The sequence below is a fragment of the Mirounga leonina genome, unplaced genomic scaffold, assembly GCF_011800145.1.
Source record: "Mirounga leonina isolate KUSES-001 unplaced genomic scaffold, KU_Mleo_1.0 Mir_150, whole genome shotgun sequence".
Classification (NCBI taxonomy): domain Eukaryota; kingdom Metazoa; phylum Chordata; class Mammalia; order Carnivora; family Phocidae; genus Mirounga; species Mirounga leonina.
In genome coordinates, this window is record NW_023270374.1 from 24,341,273 (window position 1) to 24,367,854 (window position 26,582).

A 26,582-nucleotide genomic window follows, 5' to 3' on the forward strand; every position below is an offset into this window, starting at 1 on the left:
AGGCAAGGGTGCACAGGGAATATGGTTCAAAAGCCATGAATCTCCATTGCCTGGACCAGCATTCTAGGCCAGCTCTAGGGCTGATTCTTGGTTGAGCCACTTAACCTTCGTGTGGCCCAATTTCCTTTACTCTAAACCCTAAAGTCAAAAATACAGTCTCAGAAGTCCTTCATACCCTGAAATGTTCTAATTTTATAATCATCTTTCTATTCAGGTAACTAACTCAAAAAGAATTGGACTTCTTTCCTCCAACCTCTGAAGTCCTCACTAAAGTTGAGAGTCCATTTTATTAATCTAATCAATAGGACACTATTGCAGAACAAAAACAAACAGGCTTTCTTAAAAGCTAGAACTCCATTCTGCAATTACAATTCCCAAATCTGACTCTTAACCTCAAATGATAATGACAGGGAGAAAAGACCTTAACAACTCGGGGTTGGGGTAGGAGGTGTAAAAAGAACAGAACAGACTATACTGTACAGAGGTGGTTATCAATTCACAAAAAAAGATCACCCATTTCCATCTCCTCTAAAAAGTTGGAAATCGGGGTGCCTGGGTGGCTCAGTCGTTAAGCGTCTGCATTCGGCTCAGGTCATGATCTCAGAGTCCTGGGATCGAGCCCCGCATCAGGCTCCCGCTGCTTCTCCCTCTCCCATTCCCCCTGCTTGTATTCCTTCTGTCGCTGTGTCTCTCTGTCAAATAAATAAATAAAATCTTTAAAAATAAATAAATAAAAAGTTGGAAATAAGTCTTTAAAGGGCTCTCATATAAACTCACTGCTTCATTCAACCAATAAAAAGTAATGAAGAAAGGGGCGCCTGGGTGGCTCAGTTGGTTAAGCGACTGCCTTCGGCTCGGGTCATGATCCTGGAGTCCCTGGATCGAGTCCCACATCCGGCTCCCTGATCAGCAGGGAGTCTGCTTCTCCCTCTGACCCTCCCCCCCTCATGTGCTCTCTCTCTCATTCTCTCTGTCAAATAAATAAATAAAATCTAAAAAAAAAAAAAGTAATGAAGAAATTGTCATTAATCCAAGACATTTATTATAGGCATGGGAAAATCACCTATTTATAGGATAAATTCTACCAAAATGGTTTAGAACTCTAGAATCTACATTTTACCAAGCTAGTCATCTAGCCAATTCAAACTGCACTTAAGGACAGTAACAGGATATTTAAACACCAAGGAAAAAAGGCATAGATTCCACTCAACACAATTACTCTGTGAAGTCTTCTAGGACCAAATCACTGCAAAATAATCCTTGCTACTTTTGTTCTCTAGAAAATAATCTCCCCAAGATTCTTAAATAAAATCACCAAAACCCCCTCTATTAGTTTTCTATTGTTGCTATAACAAATTACCACAAATATAAAACAACACAAACTTATTATCTCACAGTTTCTACAGGCCAGAAGTCAGGTGGGCTTGGCTGGGTCTTCTGCTTAGGGTCCTGCAAGACCAAAAATCAAGATGTCCACGCTGCTCTCTTCCTTGTTGGAAACTCCAGGGAGAAATCTGCTTCCAGGCTCATTTAGATTGTTGACCAAGTTTAGTTTCTTGGGTTGTATGACTGATGCCTCCATTTCCTTGCTGGCTGTCAGGCAGGGCTGCCCACATGCTTTCCATGAAGCCCCCTCCAGTAATGTCAGGTGACTCCCTCTCATGTTTCAAATCTCTGACTTGTTCTGCCCATCTCTCTGACTCCAGCTGGAGAACGTTCTCTGCCTTCATGTTAGATTGGACCCACTCAGAAAATCCAGGATAATCTACCTATCTTAAAATACTTAAACCATAATTACATTTGCAAAGTCCCTTTTGCCACATAATGTTAATATTTAGATTCCAGGGATGGGTGGGGCAGGGTATCACTTCATCTACCACAGCCCACCGTCTGACCTCCAGAGATTCATACCTCTCCCAAATGCAAAATACATCCATCCCACATCCTAAGGTCTCATTCCATTATAGCATCAACTCAAAGTCCAAAAATCTCACCTAAAGCTCATCAATTAAAAAGTCCCTAATCTCATTTTCTAAATCAGGTGTAGATGAGGCTCTGAGCATAATACAGTAAGTAAAACTCATGGGGCACAATTCCTGAAAACAAAAGTTATCTGCTCCCAACAGACAATGGTGGGACAGGCACAGGGCAGCAGTTAAAGACATTCCAGTTCCAACAAGAAAAATGGGAGAAAACAGATCCATTGGTCCAAAGCAGTTTCAAAATCTAGGCAAACTCTGTTCCATTTCAAAGTAAGGGCAAAATCCTCTGTAGCTTTCAGGTCCACCTCTCTGTGCTCTTGGTTCCACCCTCTGAGTCCCCCACCTTTTTTAATGAAAAGCAGCAAACTCACACCTGAGTTTTACCAGCCTGTTTCCTGCCTAGAATTTGGGGGTTTTAATAGCCCTCTTTAACTTTCTACTGTCTTTTTCAATCCAAGCTGGCATTGTTTCTGACAGTATAAAATCCTCAAGGACCTCATGGACTTTCCACAAATTTCACAGGGGTTCACTCCATTAGTCAGATTCATATCCACAAATACACCAGACTGCACCTTCAACCCTCTGCTTGGAAGTCTCCTCTGCTGGATAGCCAGGTTCATCACTTACCAGTTCTCTCTTCCACATAACCACAGGATACAATTCTAAGCTTATTTGCCACTATGTACAAAGATTCTCTTTCCTCCAGTTTCCAGTGCCTATGTCATTGCCACCTGGCCCTAACTTGCAGTCAACATCCCTATTTCTATAATCTGTTCCAGGCCTTTTCTATCAGACTCCTCAAATATTTTCTGGCTTTCATCCACTTCCACGTTTTTGGGTAACAGTATCCCACTCCAGGTACCAAAAATCTATACTAGTGTTTTACTGCTGCCATAACAAATTACAACAAACAGGAGTGGCTTAAAACAATAGAAATTCATTATCTCACAGTTTCTGTGGGTCAGAAGCTGGTGGGCGTGGCTATGTTTTCTGCTTAGGGTCTCACAAGGCCAAAATCAAGGAATATTCCTTGCTGGAAACTCTGGGGAAGAATCCACTTCCAAGCTCATTCAGGTTGTTGGTCAAACTCACTCAGTTTCTTGTGGTTGTAGGACTGAGGTCTCCATTTCCTTGCTGGTTGTCAGCTGGGGCTGGTCTCTGCTACTAGAGGCTGCCTGTATTCCTTCTCATGCTTTCTATGTGGCCCCCTCTAGCAACAGCAAATGGGAGTCCCTCTCATGATTGGAATCTCTGATTTCACCCTTCTCCCCTCTCTTGACTCCAAAGTGGAAAAAGCTCTCTGCTTTTAAGGGCACGTGTGATTAGGTTGGGCCTACCCACGAAATGCAAAATAGTCTTCCTATTTTAAGATTCTTAACCCTAATAAGATCTGTAAAGTGCCTTTACCATGTAACATATTTACAGATTCTGGGAATTAAAGTATAGACATCTTTTTTTGGCAGGGGTGGCATTCTGTCGACTACAAACCCAAACCCTATGTAGGGCTTTAAACTCAGTTCCTGAAGAAAATTTCCCCTTTGTCCAAAGGAGTATGTGAAGTAAAGGTGTCTGTTCAGAGTAAAATCAAAGACTCACCCTGTAACAGCGGCTAGGCAACAAGAGAACTAAAAATACACTGTGGGAAAGAAGCTGCCACTTGTTTTATCCCCAAACAGCAAGGCAATAAACCCATTACATAGAAGTAACCCAATGTTCCCCTTAAATGTGTGCTTCTCTTCTCTATTTTATTCCATACAAGAGAACATAACTGGGCATGTTTTTTTTTTTTTTTAAACAAAAGTTGCCCCAGGGTGACCTAACTTTGTAAGCAGTTGATAAATCAATCTAAGCAAATTTCAAATCTTTTCATTCTTTCTTGAAGTCATGTACCCTCCCCCAATGGCACATGAAAGTCAAGTATTTCAAAGTCACACAAGGATAAACCTGCCCAGATAAAACAGCAGGTGAAGTTTTTAAAATGACTTGAGGAAGATCAAGTTACTGGTTCTGGTCTTTCAGTCAAAGGTCCACCAAGCCAATTAAGTCAACTGACTTACAACAAAACAAGAAACTGCAACAATTACTACAAAGGTAATATTCTTCAGTCTTGCCTGTTAGATTCTTGACCACAAATTCTACGCAGGACAGAGGAAGCCGAAATAAACCACCTAGTCCCTTTAATCGAGCACTTACTACCTGTCAGGCACTGCGGTAAGCACTTGACACAAATTATCTTATTTACTGCTCACCATATTGCATGATCTAGGAAATACTGCCCCCACTCTACAGATAGGAAGACCAAGGTTTACAAAGATTAGGACACACAGCTAAGTAGTAATGGCATGATATTTGAGAACCCAAGCACTCTGGTTCTTTACCACTAGCCTGTATTGCCACTCCTTAGATGTAATGCAGTCTCCCAACTCCGAGAAAAATCTTCCCTTTCCAGTTTTCTTTTCATGTCCTCTCCCCATGCCCCCTTCTCATAGAACTCGGCAGCTGAAAGGTAATCAAGTCTTCACAAATTAATTTACTACCTTCTTTTCAAACTCTTCCTTTCCCACAATGGCAACAGTCAAGAAGCTACTTCTTCCGACCCTGACTTTGCTTTCCAAAAAACAAACTACTGAAGCTCCACCCATCACCTGCCTAGACTAGAAATGTTCCAACGCTACAAAATAACAAACAACAAAAAAAACAGAAACCAAAATAAAAGTCGTACTCTTTCAAAAGGTCACAAACTTAACATGTATACTGTTGGCCAAGCTTTCATTCTACATACTTCCCTTCCACCCAGGCTCCCAACTAACCCTTAACTCCAACTCCACCCATTCTGCCCCACTTCGTGGTCCCCTCCCCCCTTCTCCCCAGCGACCTCGCCCGGGGCTCCCTCTCCCTTGCACCCCAGTCTGCAGGTGGGAAGCCCGCCGGGCCCAGAGGGACCCTTAGAAGGCCCCCACTCCCATCTGCTCCGCTCCGCGGGAAGGTCCACCCCACCCTACCCAGCAGGCACCACTCCCCTAGGCACCCTCCCCCAGCATCCCCTAGTGGCCCCACCCCTCAAGCTCCCTTCCCCCTCCGGCGACCCCTTCCTCCAAGTTGCCCCCTAGTCCCCGCCCCCAGTCCAGCCCTCTCCCCCGCAATAAGCCGGACTCCCGAAAGCCAGTTCCCACCCTCACATCAGCCTCTGCCCACGAAGCCTCACTCCCCGTCCTGAAGGGTGGCCCCAGGCCTCCCCGATGGGCTGCAGGGGCCTCGGCTGGTGTGTGTGGGGGGGGGCAGGGGAAGGCGACGGGCCGCTCCGGAGTCCGCTGGGAGCGCGAGGGGAGACCGCGCCCCGTTGTCCCATCCTGGGCCCACCTCCACACCCAACGACCTCGCCTGGCGGCTCCCACCGTACCTGTGGTGGAAGCGGCAGCAGCGGCCGCTCTCCCCTCTCCTCACACAGACAATATGGCGGCGGCGGAGGAGGAGACACACGGCTCCGCCGCCAGCCGCAGGGACGAGAGCGAGGCTGCAGCCGCCGCTGCCGGAAGCGGAAACCCCCTTCCTACCAGGAGGCGGGGCGGGACCGCTTCCGATTCCACCCCCAGCGGAATCTGGCTGAGTGCGGCCATGCTGGGATGTGCTATTGTATCCCTGCAGGTGCAGTTCCGAATTGGGGGGCAAAATGGAAGAAATTCTCAATGTAAAGCATAATAAAGAGATTTGCAATAATTAAGAGCATTTTGTTTTAGTACCTGTTAAGAACTGACGAGGCAGAGAAGAAGAACCTCCCATAGGTTTACAATTGGTTTGCCCCAAGCTAAGATGGCGGTCCCCATGTTTCCTGCACTTCACCCAGCTGACCGGTGGACAAGCCGGCCGGCCTTTCTTGAAGCATGCGCGACCCGCAGGGCTGTAAAGCGAAGCATTTTGGGAGATGGAGTCTCTTGCTCGGACCCCTCGACTAGGGTTAGGGTTCCAGCAGCACATTTGTTCTGCTCAAACTTTTGAGTTCGCAACAAAAGAACGAAAGTTGAACCCTCGGGGTGGTGTGGCGCGGGAGTCGACGGAGTAATGATCCAAGCCCTGGAGAGACTGAGACTCCATTCCTGTCTCCTGCAGGAGTCCTGTTTAGAACTGCCCATCTAGAATAAAGTGTTTTCTTCCTTCGGTCTGCCCCTCCTCCCCCTCCCCTGGCCCAGACAACCTCCCCAAAGCAGCCACAGGGCACTTTATATCTTGCCAACCTGATCGTGGCGTCCTTATGGATAAAAATCTACTAGGGCTCTCCTTTGTGCACCGAAGATAGCCTAAGTTCTTCTCTTGACATCTAAATTCTTAGATAAATTGGACAGCCCACTCACCCCCCTTTCTAGGCTCCTATTGTGCCCCTCCCCTCTCATATTTCTGATGCTTCTACCTACTAAAACTGCCAACTATTCCTGGAGCTTATCTGTGTTGCCGCCTTCCCTTTGCGCTGGCGGTTACTTCTGTTACTGTCACCCCCTGAACTGGCTAACTTCGTATGTCCATTGAATTAATTCAGGGGTCCTTTCTTCTGGGGATCTACCCTCCCTTGAGCTTCCCCAGACGTAGTCAGCAGCCTTGACTGGTCCCTAGCCTGCCTCCTCCGTCAGACTGTGAGCCCCCAGTGGACAGGCCTGGGTGTGATGATCACTGTCCTCTCTGCAGGCCCTGCTAAAAACTGGTGTGTTACCGAGAGGAATTCAAGTGTTAGCCTCACCTCTAGTGGGGCAGAGGTGTGAGGGCTGGAACAAGGGTGAGGAGGTTGGGTTATTTTGGTACCAGCTATTATCCCTGAGCTGCCTCAGAATAGCTGCCTGGCCCAGGAATGGGCCTTCCCACTCTCTCCAGCCCCCCTTTCACAGTTTGTCAGCTTACTGGCACCTCTGCTCCCAAAGGGGCAATTTCCTTCCCTATACGATTGGGGCGGCGGCAACTGCAGACACACAGCAATGACCGCAAGGAGGTGGCTGTGAGTTTTCTGGGCTTATCTGCCAGACAGGTCTGCAGCATTTGACCCCAGGGGCTGGGAATCTACAATAATGGCTTTCTGGGCGCTCGAAGGTGGGTAACCCTCTTCTCCGGGCCTGTTTCCCCACCTGTGGGCTGAGGAGTTCGACAAGATGATCCCAAGGTTTTCATGAAGACCTTTTTAAGGAAATGACTGGCCTTCCACTTGGCTCTTGGATCTTGTTTGTTTGTTTGTTGAGCCAGCTGTCATGGATCCTTTGTTCACATTTATTCAGTTCACAGCTATTAATCACTTGCTATGAGCGGGACACAGTGCTAAGTGCTGGGGTTGGAGTATGAGCAAGATCGACACCAATTCCTCATGGAACTCACTTTCTAAAGATTTTTTTTTATTTATTCATTTGAGACACAGAGATACAGAGAGAGAGAGAGCATGAGCAGTGGGAGAGGGAGAAGCAGACTCCCGGCCGAGCCAGGAGCCCAATGCGGGGCTCGATCCCAGGACCCCGGGATCACGACCCGAGCCGAAGGCAGACGCTTAACCATCTGAGCCACCCAGGCGCCCGGAACTCACTTTCTAAAGTGAGAAACAAATAATACGTGGGTAAACAAATAAATAAACAACATAGTTTCAGGTAGCAAAAAATGCTATGAAGGAAAAAGATAAGTAGTTATGGAAAAGACTAAAAGGGGGAGCACTTCAGCTTGAGTGGTTTGGAAATTCCCTGAGAAGGGAGCAGTGAGTACAAAGGTCCTGAAGCAGGAAAGAGTTGGGTAAGTTTGAGGAAGGAGGCCAGGGTGGCTGAAGTACTGTGAGTGAGGGAGAGAGGGTAGGGAATCTGGTGGGAGAGGTGGGCAGGGCATTCAGGCCATGGTAAGGAGTCTGGGATTCACGTGAGAAGAGTGGGGATATTGCCCAAGGTTTAGCTTTCACACCTTCCTATGGTCTCGGCCCCTCCTACGGTGTCAGTTCTTCATTCTTCCACCCAGTTCCAGCGTCCATCTTCGGAGAGCTCACCCAGGCACACAACATACAATCCTTCACACTGAGCAGGACAGGAACGAGCCCTAACCCCTGCCATCTCCCTGGCCAGCCTGGTATAGGTCTCTTGTCCCAAGAAGCTCCCCTTCTCCAATGTTCACCCAGCTATGGAGGCTTCAAAAGACCAGCTCAGTTATCTTTATCACTTATTCTTCCTGACACCCCACATTACAACTCTCAGTCGAGACTGCCTTCGAACAACAACAGCAATAATCACAGTTAAGAGTCGTAGCAGTTGCTCTGTGCCTCACGGTGACTGTTCATCATCTCATTTAACCCTCCCATCAGCCTGATGAGGTAGGGACTAAAAGTATCCCATTGCACAGATGGGGAAATCGAGGCCAAGAGAGATTACGAGACATGACCAAGGTCACATGCAGTGACAGCCCTTGCATTCCAACCTGGGTCATCCTCTCTGCACCAAACCTAAATGTATCAGCTTTCTACTGCTGCTTAACAAAGCACCCCAAACACAGAGTGGCTTAAACCAACAATTATTTATTTGCTTCTGCTGGTGTAGATTGGCAGTATGGACATGTCTCAGCTAGGGCAGTTCTCTTCTGCTGTGCATGGTCTTACTCCCACATCTGCAGTCAGTGAGCACGTTGGGGAGCTGGCTGGCCCTGTATGGCCTCATTTACGTGACTGCCGGCTGCCCAGGCCCGTGGGCTTGAGTGCCTTGGTTCTCTTTCGCGTGGCTTCTTCAGCAGCTAGCTCAGGCTTCCTCACATGATGGCCTCCAAAAGGCAAAGAACAAAAGCAGCAAGGCCTCTTGAGGCCTAGGCTCAGAAGTGCTAGAGCATCACTCTCATTGCATTTTATTGAGCAAAGCCTGTCCCATGGCCAGCTCAGATTCAAGGAGAGTAGAAATAGACTCCATAGACAATAGACACCAAAGTCATGCTGCAAAGAGTCACGTGTACTGGGAAAGCTGGAATTGCTGTGGCCGACTTTGCAAACATACCGCACGAAGTGATCGTATGCCCGGACCTGGTGAGATAAATTATCATGCAGCTAAGCATGGAGCTATGAACAACAAGAGCTAATATTTTTTGAGAACTTCGTATTCGTCACACACTGTACAAGGGGCCTTATATGTATGAGCTCTTTTTTTTTTTTAAAGATTTTATTTATTTATTTGCGAGACAGAGAATGAGAGACAGAGAGCGTGAGAGGGAGGAGGGTCAAGGGAGAAGCAGACCCCCCGCTGAGCAGGGAGGCCGATGCGGGACTCGATCCCGGGACTCCAGGATCATGACCTGAGCCGAAGGCAGTCGCTCAACCAACTGAGCCACCCAGGTGGCCCGAAAAAGCGTTTTTAAAATGTCCTTCAGTGGGTGCCTGGGTGGCTCATTTGGTTAAGCGACTGCCTTCGGCTCAGGTCATGATCCTGGAGTCCCGGGATTGAGTCCCACATCGGGCTCCCTGATCAGCAGGGGGTCTGCTTCTCCCTCTGTCCTCTTCCCTCTTGTGCTCTCTGTCTCTCATTCTCTCTCTCTCAAATAAATAAATAAAATCTTGAAAAAAATAAAAATTAGGGGTGCCTGGGTGGCTCAGTCGGTTAAGTGGCTGCCTTCGGCTCAGGTCATGATCCCAAGGTCCTGGGATTGAGCCCCGCATTGGGCTCCCCGCTCAGCGGGAAGCCTGCTTCTCCCTCTCCCACTCCCGCTACTTGTGTTCCCTCTCTCCTGTCTCTCTCTCTGTCAGATAAATAAATAAAATCTTAAAAAAATAAAATTAAAAAATAAAAATAAAAAAAAAATGTCCTTCAGTTTGTCTCTCACCTCTGTCTTCTTCTATTTGGTTTTTACGTTTACTGTTTCTCCCCCCTTTTCCTGACACTGCTCCAGCCCGGTCCCTTATCAGTTCTGGTCTGAAGTTTTATAACTACCTCGGGGAGCCCCTCCCTCTCCCTCTCCCAGGCATCCTGCACACACACTGCCACTGGAAGAAAGTTTATTAACCACTATGTTCCTTTCTTGCTCAAGAGTTTTCAGTGGCATTTCATTGCCTTCAGGGAAAGTCCAAATCCCTTGGCCTGGCATCCATGACATTTGTAAACTTGACTCTAACTTGGTTGGATTCCAGCTCTGTCATTTACTAGCAGTATAACCTTGGACAACTTATTTGATGTCTCTGAGGCTTAGTTTCCTCATCTGTTTAAAAAGAAAGAAAGTGGGGTGCCTGGGTGGCTCAGTCAGTTTAGCACCTGACTTCAGCTCCGGTCATGATCTTGGGGTCCTGGGATCGAGCCCCACTTTGGGCTCCCCGCTCAGCGGGAAGCCTGCTTTTCCCTCTCCCCTGCCCCTCTCCCTCTCCCCCTGCTGGTGCGCTCTCTCTCTCTCTCTCTCAAATAAATAAATAAAATCTTAAAGAAAGGAAGAAAGAAAGAGGAAGGAAGGAAAGAAGGAAAAAAAGAAAAAAGAGAGGATGTAGCATGAAATATCTTGTGGCAGATTAGGTTACTATTCAGTGACTGTCATGTTGTCCCCCCAGCCAGGGCTGGTTATACTCCATTGATATTAAGCTTGGCCATGAGATATGCTTTGGCGGGTGAAATGTAGATGAAAGTGACAATGTGTAAGTTCCAAACTAAGCCTTAAGAGGTCTCCTGTTTTCTTTCTTTCTTTTTTTTTTTTAAAAGATTTTATTTATTTATTTGAGAGAGAGAGAGAACACCACGAGCGGAGGTGAGGAGAGGCAGAGGGAGAAACAGACTCCCAGCCGGGCAGGGAGCCCAATGCGGGGCTCGATCCCAGGACCCTGGGATCATGACCTGAGCCGAAGGCAGACGCTTAACAACTGAGCCACCCTGGTGCCCCAAGGTCTTCTGTTTTCAATATCGCCCCTGGGAGTTTCCTTCTCAACCATAAGGATGGGACTGCCATTGGTGCATTGCGTCTTTTGAAACAGAGTCCCAGTTGAAGTTTCTGTAGGAAGGTCTGTTTGAAGAAAGTTTTGTGTTTTGATGTTGAGTTTGTATTAAACTTTAAATTGTATGTTTTCATGACCTCTATCCCTTTTGACTGACAGCTAAACAGCTAGGAGGAGAATGTTCTGTACTGTTTAGGGAACCTAGAGCTTCTATCCAAAGCCCCAGCATCAAACAGGCTGGTGTGGAACAGTGGAAGAAACACACAACAGACACAACGTGGAGCCAAGCCCCACGGAGCTCAGGCAAGATCAGCCAAACCCCAAAGACTGCAGATGAGAGAGGGAGAAATCAATATTTGTTGCTGTAAGCCACAGACTTCGGGGGTGGCTTGTTATGCAACATTATTATAGTAATAGCTAACTGTTAGACCCAGTTCATTGGGCTCTTGTCAGGATTAAATGACTGAATACAGTAAAGCCTTGTGCATCATGGTCAGGACTCTGGCTTTTGCTCTGAGTGAGGTGGGAGATGCTGAAGGGTTTTGACCAGAGGGAGGACAGGCCCAGCTTTGCATTTCTACAGGATCTCATGGGCAGCGGGGTATAGAATAAATGGAATGGGAGCGAGGGCTGAAGCAGGGAGATCAGGGAAGAGGCCACGGCCACAATCCAGACAAAAGATGGCTATGGTTTGAATCAAAGTTAGGCTCTGGGCTTATTCTGAAAGTAAAGCCAAAAGAACAGGTTGGGGATGGGGTTTTGAGATAGAAAGGAATTGAGGGTGATTCCAAGGCTTTGGGTCAGAGGAATTGAAAGAAGGCATTTGCCACTAACTGAGATGAGGAAGGCTATGGGAAAACTTTTTCAGGTGGGGAAAGGAGGAAGGAATTAGCAGTTCCATTTGAGACTTGTTCAGTTTGAGGTACCCATCAGACCTCCAAGTGGAGATGCCTAGTTAGAAGTTGCATGCATGAATCGGAGCCCAGGAGAGAAGTCTACGCAGGAGATGTAATTTTGTCATGTTATGGACTGAATTACATCTCCCCAAAATTCATATGTTGAAGCCCTAACCCCCAATGTACTGTATTTGTAGATAAAACCTTTAGGGAGGTAATTAAGGTTAAATGAGGCCATAAGGGTGGGGCCCTAATCCAGTAGGACTGGTGTCCTTGTAAGGAGAGGAAGAGACCTCAGAGCGCATTCCCTCTCTCTCTCTTTCTCATTCTCTCTCTCCCTCTCCCTAGCTCTCTCTCTCTCTGTCTCTGAGTGTGCACAGAGGAAAGGCCATGGGAGGACATGAGGAGAAGGCAGCCAGCCAGCAAGAGAGTTCTCACCAGAAACCAACCCTCCTGGCACCTTGAGCTTCCAGAGCCAGGAGAAATACAAAATAAATTTCTATTGTTAAGCCACTCAGTCTGCGGTCTCTTGTTCTGGCAGCTCAAGTAGACTAATACAGGAGTCTTCATTGTAGAAATAGCTTTGAAAGCCATAAGACTGGATGAGATCTCCAAGGAAGTGAACAGAGAGAAGAGAAGAAGGTGGAGGACTGAGCCTCAGGGCACCCGGCATTAAGGGGAAAGGAAGCAACAAAGGAGCTTCAGAGGGAGCAGCCAGGGGCTGAGAGCCAAGTCAGGAAAACACTTCAAAGCAGGGAGAATTGTGGGTGTGTCTCAAATGCTGCTGAGAGGTCAAGGAAGACGAGAGCCCAAGAACCGAGAGCAGATTTAGCACAGGAGAGGGCATCGTGACTTTGACAGGAAAGAGTTTAGGTAGAATGGTGGGAGCCCAAGGGAGTGGGATTTAGAGAGAGCAGAAGAAAATTTAAATACATACAAACAGGAAGAGAGAAAGATAGAAAGAAAGGAAGGGAGGGAGGGAAAGCTCTTAAAAAAAAAAAAAGATTTTATTTTTAAGTAATCTCCGCACCCAACATGGGGCTCAAACTCACAACCCCAAGATCAAGAGTTGCATGCTCTACCAACTGAGTCAGCCAGGTGCCATCATGTAAGTAAGGGGAGCCCAGTGCATGGCGGCTTCCGTGCTACATTGTCCAGCCACGTTCCACTGCAGGGGGACAAGCACAGAGGGACAGAGTGTTGGCGTCAACCAGTGGGTATTTAGCCAGAGAGGGGCGGGGGTACCTGGGGGGGTGCAGTGCATGGGAATAATGATGCCCATGGCCTTTAGCCGGTGAGGAGGGAAGTAAGGACATGAGGGAAAAGGTGGTAGGCTCCATGGATCAGAGGTCCCACTGGGACTGAAGGTTTGCAGGGTTTGGAGTACCAGAGAGAATGAATTGGAAGGATAGGAGGCAATCGTCATCCAGCAGGTTGCTTGAAATTGAGATATTGGAAGGGGTCCAGGCCGACTGCCCTGGACCACCATGGTGGAAAGGCCACATGTTGGTGTCCTTGGCCAACAGGCAGCCATTGGACCTTCAAATAACCACAGGCCTGGCCAACATCTGCCTGCGACAAAGCAGGAAGTGCTCAGCTGTTCCTTTCCCAAATTCCTGCCTCACAACAGCGAGGGAAAAAAATAGTTGTGTGAAGCCGCTAAATCCTGGAGTGATTCGTGCTGCGGCGATAGAAACGGAACAGAATTGCCGGTTCCACTGGAGTTTCAACAGCGTATTGCGTCCTAATGCCCTAAGGTTTGGGTTTTCTGTAATGAAGTCACTTCTCCACCTCTGCCGTTTGGTAGTTGGGGACAGGACGGTTCCGAGAGGTTTGGTGACTTGCCTCCACTGCGCAGCTAGGCGGTGTGGCTCAGAGCTTTGTTCTGGACGATGCTGTTCCCAGTGCACAACACGGTGCGCTGCTGAACAGTGAACTGAATTGTGCCTGGGATTCCCTCTGCCTTCTTGGATGTCTTCGTCCACTTGGTGGAGATGAGCCATTCCCTCCCCTATGAGTGGCCCTTCATGCCTGCAGTCTGCCATTCAGCAGGCTTTCCTGAGCACCTCCTCTGGGGCAGATACTTCTAGGTTCTCAGTACACAGCACAAAACAAGTCAGTGTCCCTGGTCAGGTGGAGCTCAATCAAGTGGGGAGAAGATAATCAGACAAATCTATCATTGCAAACTGGGATTCTTGCCAGGCGGAGACGAGAGGGGAGGCAAGAAGGTGGCATGGAAAGGAAAAGCTGTCTTGTTGGAGGGAGGGAAGAAGGGAGGGAGGGTTTGCCCAATGAGGGCAAGGACGGGGCTATGTGTGGGTTGATCAAGGAGGAGAAAGAGTGTGGGCACAGGTCCTAAGATAGGAACATGGCAGGTGCATTAAAGGCACGTGGAGGAGGCCAGTGTGGCCTGAACATACACGAAGCAGGTGGGAAAGTAGAGGGTGGGAAATGTGGGAAATGAGATGAGAGAGGTGGGCAGGGTCCTAGGAACTAGGTAGAAGCATTTGGCTTAGGAACAATAGAGAGCCATGGAAGGTTTAAGCAATGGAGTAACTTCATATGATTTTACATTTATAAAAGATCTCCTTGGCTGCTGGGCGGGCAGTGAGGAGGAGGGAGGCAGGAGGTGATTATGGCCTAGACTCGGGTGGCAGCGGTAGGAGAGACGGAGAAGAATGGATTGATCTGGGATCTGTTTCGGAGCTGGAGTCCAGCACAGGGAAGCTGAGGCAGTGCTTCTGAGGACAGCATCCCCCAGCCCTGATGGCTCACTGGGGGCTTTCAGATACTTCTGCTCTGTGGGAGTCTCATGAGGGTGGATGGGTTGAGGAATGACAAGTGACCCCTAACCTTTGCCTACTGACCTATGAGTCTCAAATTGGGCTTTGAAGGAGCCTTGGGGAACTTACTGGGCAATGGAGTGTGTCCTTACCTTAAAGGACCACCCCATACCTCTCCCCCTATTTCACACGGGGTATGTCACTTCCCTTCTATGAGCCATAGTTTCCAGCCTGGTAACATGGAAAGGGACAGTACCTCCCACACTTTGGTGACCCATTTTACAGATGAGACCACCAAGCCTCAGAGAGGGGGAGTGTCTGTCCCAGGGTCACACGTGACACAGCCCAGATCGGAACCCTGGCCAAAACCTGTGCCCTTGACCTCTCTGCTCCCCTTTGTAGCTCTCCACCCCTTCCTGGGGCCTTCAGGCCTGGGGATGCTCAGCTCACCCAACATGGTCTTTCCAGCAGGCCCAGGAAATCCAGGGCTGGATGCTGGGTGGTTGGGAGCATGGGTTTGGATTCAATTTCTAGCTCCATCCAGGGGACTTATTCTGTCTGAACCTCAGTTTCCCCCTCTGTAAAGCGGGGTAGCCACACACATTGGGTAGGACCCGGCAGGGAAACTGTGCAGAGATACTGATTCTCGGGTAAGTGGGTAAGTTGCTTAGCCAGCACAGTGCCTTTTGAGGGGCTGACGCTCCTCCACCTGTGACGGTCTTGCGGAGGAACGCTGGGATGACCCCTGTGGGAGCCAGTGATCCTCTTAACAGTTGCAATGCTTCTTTTTTTTTCTCAAATGATATTCATAAATGACATAACCTACTGACACCTAATCTTAAATAAGACCCTAATTGTAATACAAAAGAAAATAAAGTGAAAATAATTTAGAACAAATTAATATGTAACTCTTCAGGCAGAATAAATAAAAAAACACATCACATGGCTGAGGGTGGAATCACCTCTAATCTGGGGGCTGAATCAGGAGCTCTGGCAACTCAAACACCATGACTGCACGATAGTCCCAAACGTTTAGCAGTTTTAGGGAAAGTTCAGAACCAAACACAGCTTGGCCTGTTCCCAACTTACGTGGAGGTCGCTTTCCTGGCAGGTTCACTGTATATTAAAACCAAGCAAATACACACTGTGCTCGAGGCGTCTGGGTGGCTCAGTCGATTGAGCGTCTGACTCTTGGTTTTGGCTCAGGTCATGATCTCAGGTCGTGAGATTGAGCCCTGTGTTGGGCTCTATGCTCAGCAAGGAGTCTGCTGGGGATTCTGTCTCTCTCCCTCTGCCCCATTCCCCCCACCGCCCACACTCACTCTCTCGCTCTCTAAAATAAATACATAAATAAATGAAATCTTAAAAAAATAATGCATTGATATTGGTTCATCAGTTGTAGTGAATGCATCACACTAATGCAAAGTGTTAATCATGGGAGAAACTGTGGGTGTTGGGGAGAGGAAGTATAAGGGTACCGTGTAATTTCTGCACAATTTTTCTTCAAGCCTAAAACTGCTCTAAAAAAATTAAGTCCATTAAAAATTAGTAAAAACAAAACAAACCCCCTAGCCATCATGTTTGCATACGAAATAGAATTTGGTCACAGGCTCAGATCATTAAAAACAGGATTTTCATCTTCACTAATTACCAAAGAGAGATCTGAATACCTCATAGGACTTAAGACCCATTGCAGGATGTCTGCATCCATGCCCCCCTCCTGCTGTATACCCGGGTACCCCCTCTTCACTGGGGGCTGCCCCACACTCCTGGTGGTGCCATCCCAGTTAGGATCTCAGCACTGGATTCCTGCCCTCTGTTTCTTTACCTTGAAGAACATCCTTCAGATCTCACAACCCGCCTGCTTGCTGATCTTGGGTGATGGGAGACGTGGCAGCCTGATCGAAAAGTCTTCCCAGCCTCAGGAACCCCAAGCTGCCATGGAGGACATAGTTCACACCTCAGCTTCCAAAACTCCTACTTCAAATCTAGATCCCAGCCACTTCCTCGTTGCATAAACTTGAGGGAGTCACATTGCTTTGCTAAGCCTCAGTTTCCCCATTGGTGGGAAAGAGGGTGATAATACCTGCCTCTCAGAGTATATTCATTCAGTATATATCGACTGAGCACCGACTGTTTGTGCTGGGGATATAGCATTGAACAGAACAAACTATCATCCTTGCCTCATTGGAACCCCCAGTCTCATAAGGAAGATAGAGAAAAATCAAATAAATATATGAACTAATGTCAGGGATGAGGAGAAAGAAGACAGGGTCATAGTCAGGGAGTAGGGCTGGAGCTCCTTGGTGAGTGTAGTCATGGAAGGCTTCCCAGAGGAGGTGGCATTTGAACAGAGATCTGAATGAACCGAAGAAGCTAGCCATGCAAATCTGGGGGGAAGAGCATTAGAGGCAGAGGGAACAGCAGATGCCAAGGCCCTGGGATGAGAAACAGCAAGGAAACCGGTGTGGCTGGCAGGGAGTGTGTGAACAAGAGGAGAGAGATGGGGAGAACAGACTGTAAGAAATCTCGTTTTATCCCAAATGTAGCAGGAAGAAAACCTTAAGTTAATCACCGGGGAAACCCTCCTATGTTGTGTGTCCTTGCATGTGAGAAAAGCGGACAGGCACACTCTAAAGCCACCCTCCTGTCCATGACCGTGGTCTGGGTCCTTTCAGTGGAAAGTGTCCTACTGGCGTCGAAAAAGGTTAGTGGTGGAAGTGGTGTCCAGGTTGTAGTTCCCAAGAAATACCACCAGGTGGCAACTCTGGGTCGCGTTTCTAACTTGTGGGTTGTTGATTGATTCCAGAGCCGTGGTTCCCAAACGTAGGCATCCTCAGCATCACTTGGACGGCTTGATAGAACACCGATTGCTGAGCCCCACCCTCAGAGTGTCTGATCTGCAGGTCTGGGGTGGGGCCCAAGAATCTGCGATTCTAACGCGTTCCATGCGATGCTGATGCTGCTGGTTTGGGGACCACACTGTGAAAACCTCTGCTTGGAGCCCTGAGACAGAAACCAGGTGGGGGTAATGGAGGCGTCTGACCAAAACATTCCGTATCTTCCTATTATATTTAGATTAAGTCTAGGTCTCTTGCCAGATCTCCCTCTACCCGCACCACCCTCACCACAATTCGGGTCCTGCTGACTTCCCGCACACCATCTCCTGCCACTCTCTAAACAATGGCCACACTGTTTCTCTCTGTTCCCTGAAGCCTGTTCCTGCACCAGGGCCTTTGCACATGCTGTACCTCCTACCTGGGATGCCTTTCCCACAACTTTTCCATTGGCTGGCCTGCTCTCATTCCTCATGCCTGAGCTTGAATGTCCCCTCTTTAGGGAGGCTTTCCTCTGCTGGCGAGGAAGCTGGTGGCTCTGCTCGTGTTCTTTTCCTTTTAGGTGCTTGCGGTGATTTGTAATGAGTTAGCCTCTACCTTGGTTAATTTTCTGTCTCCTGTCTAGATCCTAGGCCCTGGAAGGAGGGACTGGTCTGTCTCGTTTTCTGCTTCATCCCACGTGCCCAGGACAGTGTGTGGCAGCAAGTAAGTCCCCAGGAAATCATTGTTGAGTAAGTGAAACTATAAAGACTTGTCCAGGCTGTCCAGAGGGTCAGCAGGTGACTAGGGGCTCCATCTAAAGGATACTTCTGGATTGTGTGAGGTTCAGCAGTGCCTCACCCTAGTGCCAGCCTTGCTGATCAGAGAGCTCTGGAAGGACATAAAGATAAATAAGACCATACACAAATAAGCCAAGAAGCTATACTACACAAATGAGCCAAGAGGCATTCAGCACTTTAAAATTTATAAATTCCTCCTACCTCCATTATTTCAATACAGCCGCGTGTTTAAAAAAAAAAGTATCCCAAACTTGGAAATAATGCCAGAGGAGGACCACACGTCCTTTCAGCAACATGCTGGAGCATGGTCCAACAGGTTGGCCCAAGGGGTACCTAACTCTCTGGGGGAAGAGATCTTGGTTTCACCTGTCATACACTAATATTTAGGGCCCACACTTGGGGAAGTTGTGTGTTCCCCTTGTAGATGTAAGTTGCAAATCCTTTTTCTCCAGTAGAAAAGACCATTCCAAAGGTTACAGTTGTTTTGTCCTGTACGACATTAACCAGTTTCATAATCTTTGCTTTTTTTAAAGATTTATTTATTTATTTGAGAGAGAGAGAATATGAGCAGGAGGGGCAGAAAGAGAGGGAGAGAGAATCTCAAGCAGACACCCCACTGAGTGTGGAGCCAGATATGGGCCTCAATCTCATGACCCTGAGATCAGGACCATGAGATCATGACCTCAGCCAAAACCAAGAGTTGGACACTTAATCGCCCCGACTGTGGCACCCAGGCGCCCCAACCAGTTTCACGATCTTATCTCCGTGTTTTGCCTTCCATTGGCTATCGACATTTCAGCCGCCCTTAAATGTTTTGAACCAGCCTCACCGTTCTGCTGATGAGTTAATACTAATGGATTACATATGATTTGGGCAAGTGCTCACTTTTTTATTTGGATGCCAGCCATGGTTTAACTTTTAAAAAATTAAGCTTTGGGGACCAGCACCATCTTTGTGAGAGGGGCTGATCCTTCCTATTTTCCAGAAGAGTTTCGTGAGGCTCAGAGAGATATAGAGTGATTGTCTCCCTGAGCAGAGACAAAATTGGCTCTCAGCCCTAGGTCGGCCTGACCTCAGAGCTCCTAGTCCCTCAGTGATGCCTTCTCTGTGTGCCCACTGTTCTGGGCATTTTATAAACTGTTGCAACATAATTCTCACAGCTCAACAAATCTCATGAAGCTTTGCCTGAGCCTCCAGGCCATTTTAGAGATGAGGAGACTGAGGAGTAGGGCTGGGAATGAAGTCACCCAATGTCAAAGCTCTTTGAAGGCATTCTGGTCAGACAGATTTGAATTTCATCTCTGGCTCGCACTCCCCCTAGCTACACGACCTTGAGTGAGTTGCTCACCTAATTGCTCTGAGTCTCATTTTAAGATGGGAATAAGAGGGGGTGCCTGGGTGGCTCAGTCGTTAAGTGTCTGCCTTCAGCTCAGGTCATGATCCCGGGGTCCTGGGATGGAGCCCCACATCAGGCTCCCTGCTCAGCGGGAAGCTTGCTTCTCCCTCCCCCATTCCCCCTGCTTGTGTTCCCTCTCTCGTGTGTCTCTGTCAAATAAATAAATAAAATCTTAAAAAAAAAAAGATGGGAACAAGAGTCCATCCCGTGCGGTAGCAGTTGACGATATATCTGAACTAATCTAGGCCTGGGGCCCCCGAGGCTCTCAATGCCTCTCTTGTTCTGGAATCAGGAGGGAAAGGGATCTGGCATTGGCTGCTCCCGGCCTGGATGGAATCAGAAGGACCCTGGAAGGGTAGGCAAATGCCTGAGTAGAATGAGGGAGAGAAGTTGCTGAGCAGGAGTTCCTGGAGTACTCAGGTGGGTACAGGTATGGAGGTCTGAACAGGGACCCCGGTCTGTCAGCCAGGGACCGAAATGGAGCCTGGGCTTTGGGGTCAGGCCACCTAAAGCTCTCTGGGTTTGTAAACTGGAATAATAATGACTCTTCCCTGTTTTGCATAACTGCGAGGTTCCCTGGGGGATAGTGGGCTTAGCTGGAGGGGTGCTATTCTAGAATGTTCTCTGGCACCTTACCCCTGTCTCAAAGGAGATGGACTTTGACTACGGCCTTTATCAAACCTGAGGATATTATTGATGCTGTAACGATAAAGATAATGATGGTAGATAACATCTGGGATAGATTAGGGATCACTATGAGGTTCTCCCTCAGAGTTCTGGGTTCGTTGGGTCAGAAACCCGTCACAAATACACAGCCAAGGGTGCTTTGGGACTTTGCAATTTACAAAGCTGCTCCACATCATTGTGTTGCATCCTTGCGTCAAGACCAATTCTGACACATAGAGGGGTTAGTGACTTGCCTAAGGCTACACAGCTAGCAAGTAGCCCAGCTGAGACTGGAGCACAGGGCGCCTAGTTCCCCAGCTGGCCTCTGAGTGGAGAGATGGGTCACCCAGCAAGGCAGGGGCTGAGAGGCCTGTCGAGGGACCTGGGACTCCTGCCTGGTCCCTGTTCCCCAGACCTGCCCCCTGGAGGTGGCTGGAGGGGAGGGGAGTGTGGTGGTGGGGTGCTGAGCCTGAGGTGGAGGCTTTCAGGCCCAGGCCAGGAGAGCGGGGAAGGGGAGGATGCAGGGAGTTCCTCCCGCCCCCCCCAGAGCAGCTGAGGGGGAAGATGAAGTCCAGAGGAGGCTCAGGCCAGAGGGAGAGGAGAGGAAGAGGCTGGAACAGCTGCAGGGGGAGGAAGCAGAGTCTAGAGTCCCAGGGGAGAGAGCTAGGGATGGGGTGGGAGCAGGCCAGGCCCTTGGCCCAATGTTCTTGTCCCAGGCCCTCCTGCCACTCCAGACTCCTCAGGTAGCATGATCCCGAACCGGGGAGAGGTCTCCCTTCCACAGATGCCCCCATCATTCCCGTGCCAGGTGGTACTGGGACCACTGGGGGAGTCCAGGGTCCCTGCCCCTCAGGACTCACACATGCTGGGCCCAGCTGAATGATCAAATGAATGAATTCATGCATTCACTCATTCATTTGACAAAGATTTATGGAAGGCTTACCGTGTGCCAGGCTGGGCTCCCAGCAGGAAACAAAGCCCCTGTGGAGAGAGAGGAAGGCTCCTAGCTCATGGGGAGATGGACAAAACACCGAAAACAAGTCAGTGTACAATATCACATCAGGCTGTACAGTCAGTGAGGGCGTGATGAGTGGTTGGAGCAGAGCAATTTCATGAGGATGGTCAGGGAGGGCCTCTCAGAGAAGCTGACATTTGGGCAAAGACCTGAAGGAGGTGGAGCAGCATCTGTGTGAATCTGGGGAAAGAGCACTGTAGGCAAAAGGAATAGCCAGTGCAAAGGCCCTGGGGCAGGAACGTGCCTGGCATAGGGGGAAGGGTGAAAGGCAAGGAGGCCAGTGTGGCTGGAGACTGGTTGAGTGAAAGGAGTGATGGAAGATGAGAGCAAACTGGGGGTGTCAGGGGACAGGGAATGCAGGGCCTCAGCTATTTCTCCCATAACATGGGGAGATGTTGGAGAGCTTTGAGCAGAGGAGTGCTTGATGTGTCTTGGGTTTTAATAGGATTCCCCATTGCTCTGGCTGCCACAGGGGAAAAGAGGAGGTGGGGCCGGCGAGGGCTGGAGCAGGGGTCCCAGGAGGAGGCTGATGCAGCTGGCTGGCTGGCTGGTCGTGGAAGATGGCAGCTTGGCCAACAATCGGAAGCACTAAACAGCAACAGAAATAAAAACATATTGCATGCTTACGATGGGTCAGGCGCTCTTCTAAGTGCTTGACATTTACTGCTTTTTAAATCCTCACTACACCTTTTAGGTAGATAGCTTTTTCCTTAACGCATGATCTCCTTTTCCTCCTTTTTCTTTTTTATTGAGGTGAAATTCACATAACATAACATTAACCATTTAAAATGCACCTTTCCGTGGCATTTAGCACATTCATATTTCGGCACAACCGCCATCTCTTCCCTGGTTCCAAAACATTTTAATCAGCGACCGAATACCCCGTACCCATTAAGGGTAACCAGTATTTTTTTTTTTTAGTAGGCTTCACATCCAATGTGGGGCTTGAACTCATGACCCCAAGATCAAGAGTCCCATGCGCTACCACCCCAGCCAGCCAGGGGCCCCATGGGGTAACCAGTATTTTTAATCCTCACTTTACGGATAAGCACGCGGAGACACAGGCGGGCAGAGGCACCTGGCCCGGGTCACACAGCCAGGAACTGGAACAAGCAGGCTGCAGGTGTTGGGAGGAATGCCTCCATAAACTCCCTGGAAGGGCTCAAACCTCTTCGGGCTCCTCAAGATAACAGCACCAAACTGCCTTCTAAGGAGGGTGTGCCCGCGCCTCTGCTGGGCTTTTGTTTCATGGAAAGGGTGGGGAACCTTTGAGGCCAGGAAAGAGGGGACCGCTGGGAAGGCTGACCAGGGGCTCCAGCACACCCTCTCACAGGGCAGACTCCCACTTGCCAGCGAAGCACTCTGGAGCAAGAACCCTCCTCCTTACCGTTCTCTGTTCTGGGAAGTGGGGATGAGAGCACCCCCAGCACTGGGTGTTTAGGGGAAGATGAGTTACCCACGTGGAGCTCAGTGCGGCCCACGGTAGGTGCTCAGCACCCAGCAGCCTGCGTTCGCTTTGCAGCGCCTTCTGCTCCCGGAAACCAGCCAGACAGGTACCTACAGGCAACCTCAGGGGTAGGTCTTTGAACCATCTGGGAGGAGGCATCCTCTAGGACCAGAAAGAATGCAATCTGACTCGTAAGCGATCATAAATTCTCAAGGTTGACGGGATGGTGCCAATTTTTTAAAATCAAATGCATCGGGATGTAATTAACATAAAATCCGAGGTACCCAAGGTTATCCATTTTAAGTGTATCTTTCCATGAGTTTTGACAAATGTATATATATCCTGTGTAACCACCACCTAATTAGGATGCAGAACATTTCCATCACCTCCAAAAAGCTCTCTTGGGTCCCTCACCCATCAACCCCACCTCCTGGCCCTCGGCCACCACTAATCGGGTTTCTGTCACTCTGGCTTAGTTTTGCCTCTTCTAGAATTTCTCATAAGTGGAATCAGACAGCACATACTCTTTGTGCCAGGCTTCTTTCCCTCCTCTTGATGTCTCTGGGATTCCTCTATATTGTTGCACAGATCCACTGTCCCTTTCTTTTCATTGCTCAGGAGTGCCCCACCAACCAGTGCTTGAACATGTCCAGTGGGTCACTTTTCATTCTGTGCAGAGCCTGCCCTCATGCAGGTCCAGAAACCATCTGCTTTCCCCTCCGGATCCTTGGGTGCAGCTCCACCACACGTGAACCCATCTCCACAACCCATCCATCATCTTCATCTTTCCGCGGGACTGCTATGGTATGGACACCAGCTTCAGACTTGAGAGCTGGTGGCTGGGGAGGGGAAGGGAGAAGATGTGGGCTTGTGACCGGGGGACCCTAGGTCTAGACAGGAGCGCCACCCAGGCTGCTCCTCACTGTGTGGTCTTCAGTCAGCGATCTTGGGTCCTTCCCTCGTCTGCTTCTTTGTCCCTCCAGTGGGATGAATGTGGCTGCCTCATTGAGAAGCTCCCAGGAGATAACTTTGTCCATGGTGAGGGGAGGAGAGGCCTCCAGCAGGAGGCAAGGATTTTACTACATAGGTATTTATTGAGCACTGACTACGTGTCAGGCACTGTGCTTGGTTCTGGCGGATGTGATGGCAAACAAGAATGTCACTGTCCTTGCTGTCAGAGCTACAACAATGGCAGGAGAATGGGGAGGCAGAGGAGGGCATCGCTGGCGGGGGGCATGGCATAAACATGGGTGCGGAAAGGAGGCATCACCCAGAGTTGGGTCGGTGGTGGCTGGCAGTGCAGGGATGGGGAGGGGGAGAAAGTCTCCCACCCCAAGCCACGGCAGAACACGTGAGAACCTCAGACATCAAGTTCAGTTCATCTTGCCCAGAAGAGCGGGAACCCCTTTTGTACAGAGGCAAGAAAGGAGCCCTCCCTGCTCGGCTGGGGGGCACCACCTGTTCCTGTCACATAGCTGCTCTTGACTGGGAGCCCCAGCCTTTGGCTGGGACCCTCCCCAACAGGGACCCACCTCCCCAACAGGCCAGGACCCTGGCAGAGTGTCTGGGGTGCTCATGACAGCATTTCTCACCTGGACCCCCAAATTAATTCCTGCTTGGCCTTGGGAGGTGGGGGGAATCTTTCCTTGTCGAGTCCCCAGGACCCTGTTCTCTGCCTCTGAGGATGAGGGCCTGCCCTGTTTAGGAGTTAACAAGGGACCCCTGTGTGAGTGTGTGTGTGTGTGCATGCGTGTGCATTGTGTGAGTGGATGCGTGCACCAGCGTAAAGCATGAGCGATCACTTCTGCCCGGGGCCAGGCAGCTGGCCTAATGGTCCATTTCCCTCTGGTCTGGAGGCCTCCTCTGGGCCCCCAGCTGCCCTGATGGGCCAGGTTAGCCCCCCCCACGGGAGCCCCCAGCCACTCCCCACTAGGCTTTCCTTGTATTGTGCACGGCCTGGTTCCTCGAGGAAATGGGGCGGCTGCTGGGTGCGGGGGCGGCCGCCAGGAGCCCCACCCCCTTCCCCCCATTGTCACTCCTGACTTTGGCCCCTAGCCCCTGCTGTGGACACTAAAAATAGTCCTGTTCACATTGAGACGGGCCGCACCCCTGAGCGGGCCTCTAGGCTGGGTGTGAGGTTGGGGTTGCCAAGACAGGGCTGTCCCCAGGGGGTAAGGTAGCCCTACCAAGTGACCCGGGTGAAAAAGCACATAAGGGCGGTGTGACCCCAGGTGGCCTTCTCCCCCTCTCTGAGCCTCCGTTTCCTCATCTGTAAAATGGAGAAAAAGACACCTACCTTCTGGGGTTGCTCCTGGGAGTCAACAGTCCTAGTGTTCTATTTTTGTCCTGCCTGGCTATTGGTTCTGCCTGAGTATCTGCAGGGCCAGGGGCAAGAGGGCACAGAGAGGAGGCATCACCCAGAGTTGGGTCTGTGGTGGCTGGCAGTGCAGGGATGGGGAGGGGGAGAAAGTCTCCCACCCTAAGACACGGCAGAACACACCCCATTCATCCTCACTCCTACCTTTAGTGGCTGCCAAGGGCTCCCCATGTTCCCCAAGCAGAGGAGCTTCTGGGCTGGAAGAGCCCACCTGGGAGTCCAGAAGCATCTGCAGGTCTACTGAGCGACACCTGGCAGGTTCTTTCTGTCTGAGATCATTGAGAGCCCACGCTGTGAATTGAGTGGCCAGGCTGGGACTTGAACCCCTATCTCCAGCCTCTGAGCGCTGTGTTTTTTCCGCTTTAAGGGGCTGCCTCCATGCTGATGACTCTCAGCACTTCCTGGCTGGGATAACCCTGCCTTGCAGTCCACAAACACATGATTCATCCAGAAGGAAGATGCTGGGCAGTGGGTGTTGAGGCCTGAGCTGGGGGCTGGGTATTTCCCCTTGAGCCTGAGTGGGTGGACAGCCGCCCTCAGATGCACCCAGGGCCACAGAGCTGGGACTGCAAAGGGGTTTACCGGCGTCTGCCTACCGAGTTCTCCCTCTCCGTCTTTCTTCTTCCTTTTTTTAACCATGAGATAGTTCAAATTTTCAAAAACTGTTGCCACCAGAGCCCCGGCCATCTTTCCAGAATCTGAGCTCTTTCTGAATATACACGGATATGAAAAAAAAAAAAAAAAAGGACTCAGAGTGTTGAGTGACAGGTCTCCCTCAGACACCAGAGATGACCCCTGTTTGGGGCCCCTTGCAGGCATTTGAGGGCCATCGAGCAAATGTAGATGCCCAGCCTGGTTCGGACGCAGACACTGGTGTATCCTGCTTTTCGTACTGCACTCAGCACTGTGGGTTTTTTGTTTTTTTTTTTTTTTTGACAGAGAGAGACACAGTGGGAGAGGGAACACAAGCAGGGGGAGTGGGAGAGGGAGAAGCAGGCTTCCCGCGGAGCAGGGAGCCCGATGCGGGGCTCGATCCCAGGACCCTGGGATCATGACCTGAGCCGAAGGCAGACGCTTAACGACTGAGCCAACCAGGCTCCCCTCAGCACTGTGTTTTGACAGTGTTCCAAGTCAGTATACAGAGGACTTCCCCATTTAAAAATAAAAATGGCCTCATATAAGGCAGGGGTTTTTCACTTTTTGTACCATGGACTGCTTTGGTATCTGGGGAGGCAATAGATCAATTTTCATAATCATGTTTTTTTTAAGCGCGTAAAATAAAGTACATAAGATCACAAAGGAACCCAGTTACCCTGAGATGCTGTTACCACAGTAGTCCCAAGGGTCTGGGAAACAGTAACACATGGGTTTCTTTATTAGCACAGTAAATGAAAGAAGTGGATGCTGGCCTCAGGTCGCGATGAGCGTAAACCATTTGTGAGGCTGTCTGCAGCCACTGATTTGTCAGACCGAAGTGTCTTTGCCTCCTTATTGTGACAAGGTCACTT

The 26,582-nt window shown here is 49.6% G+C and overlaps 1 protein-coding gene and 1 long non-coding RNA gene across 4 annotated transcripts in view; both read right to left on the reverse strand.

Moving 5' to 3' along the window:
- Positions 1–5,502, reverse strand: part of CSNK2A1 (casein kinase 2 alpha 1) — a 53,354-nt gene extending 47,852 nt beyond the window's left edge. The window contains exon 1 of one of the 3 annotated variants that reach the window (XM_035006095.1): positions 5,383–5,500. The gene's annotated coding sequence lies outside the window, so the exon portion shown is untranslated. Of the gene's footprint in view, positions 1–5,382 lie in introns of all 3 variants that reach the window. The other 2 variants (XM_035006096.1, XM_035006097.1) reach the window with 2 other exon arrangements.
- A 2,919-nt stretch (positions 5,503–8,421) lies between these two features.
- Positions 8,422–25,668, reverse strand: LOC118011366. The gene is made up of 3 exons (XR_004679455.1): positions 25,219–25,668; positions 21,179–21,838; positions 8,422–8,994 (listed from the first exon to the last, which is right to left on the reverse strand). It is a non-coding gene; the product is annotated as an uncharacterized LOC118011366 (long non-coding RNA).
- Between the last annotated feature and the right edge of the window lie 914 nt (positions 25,669–26,582).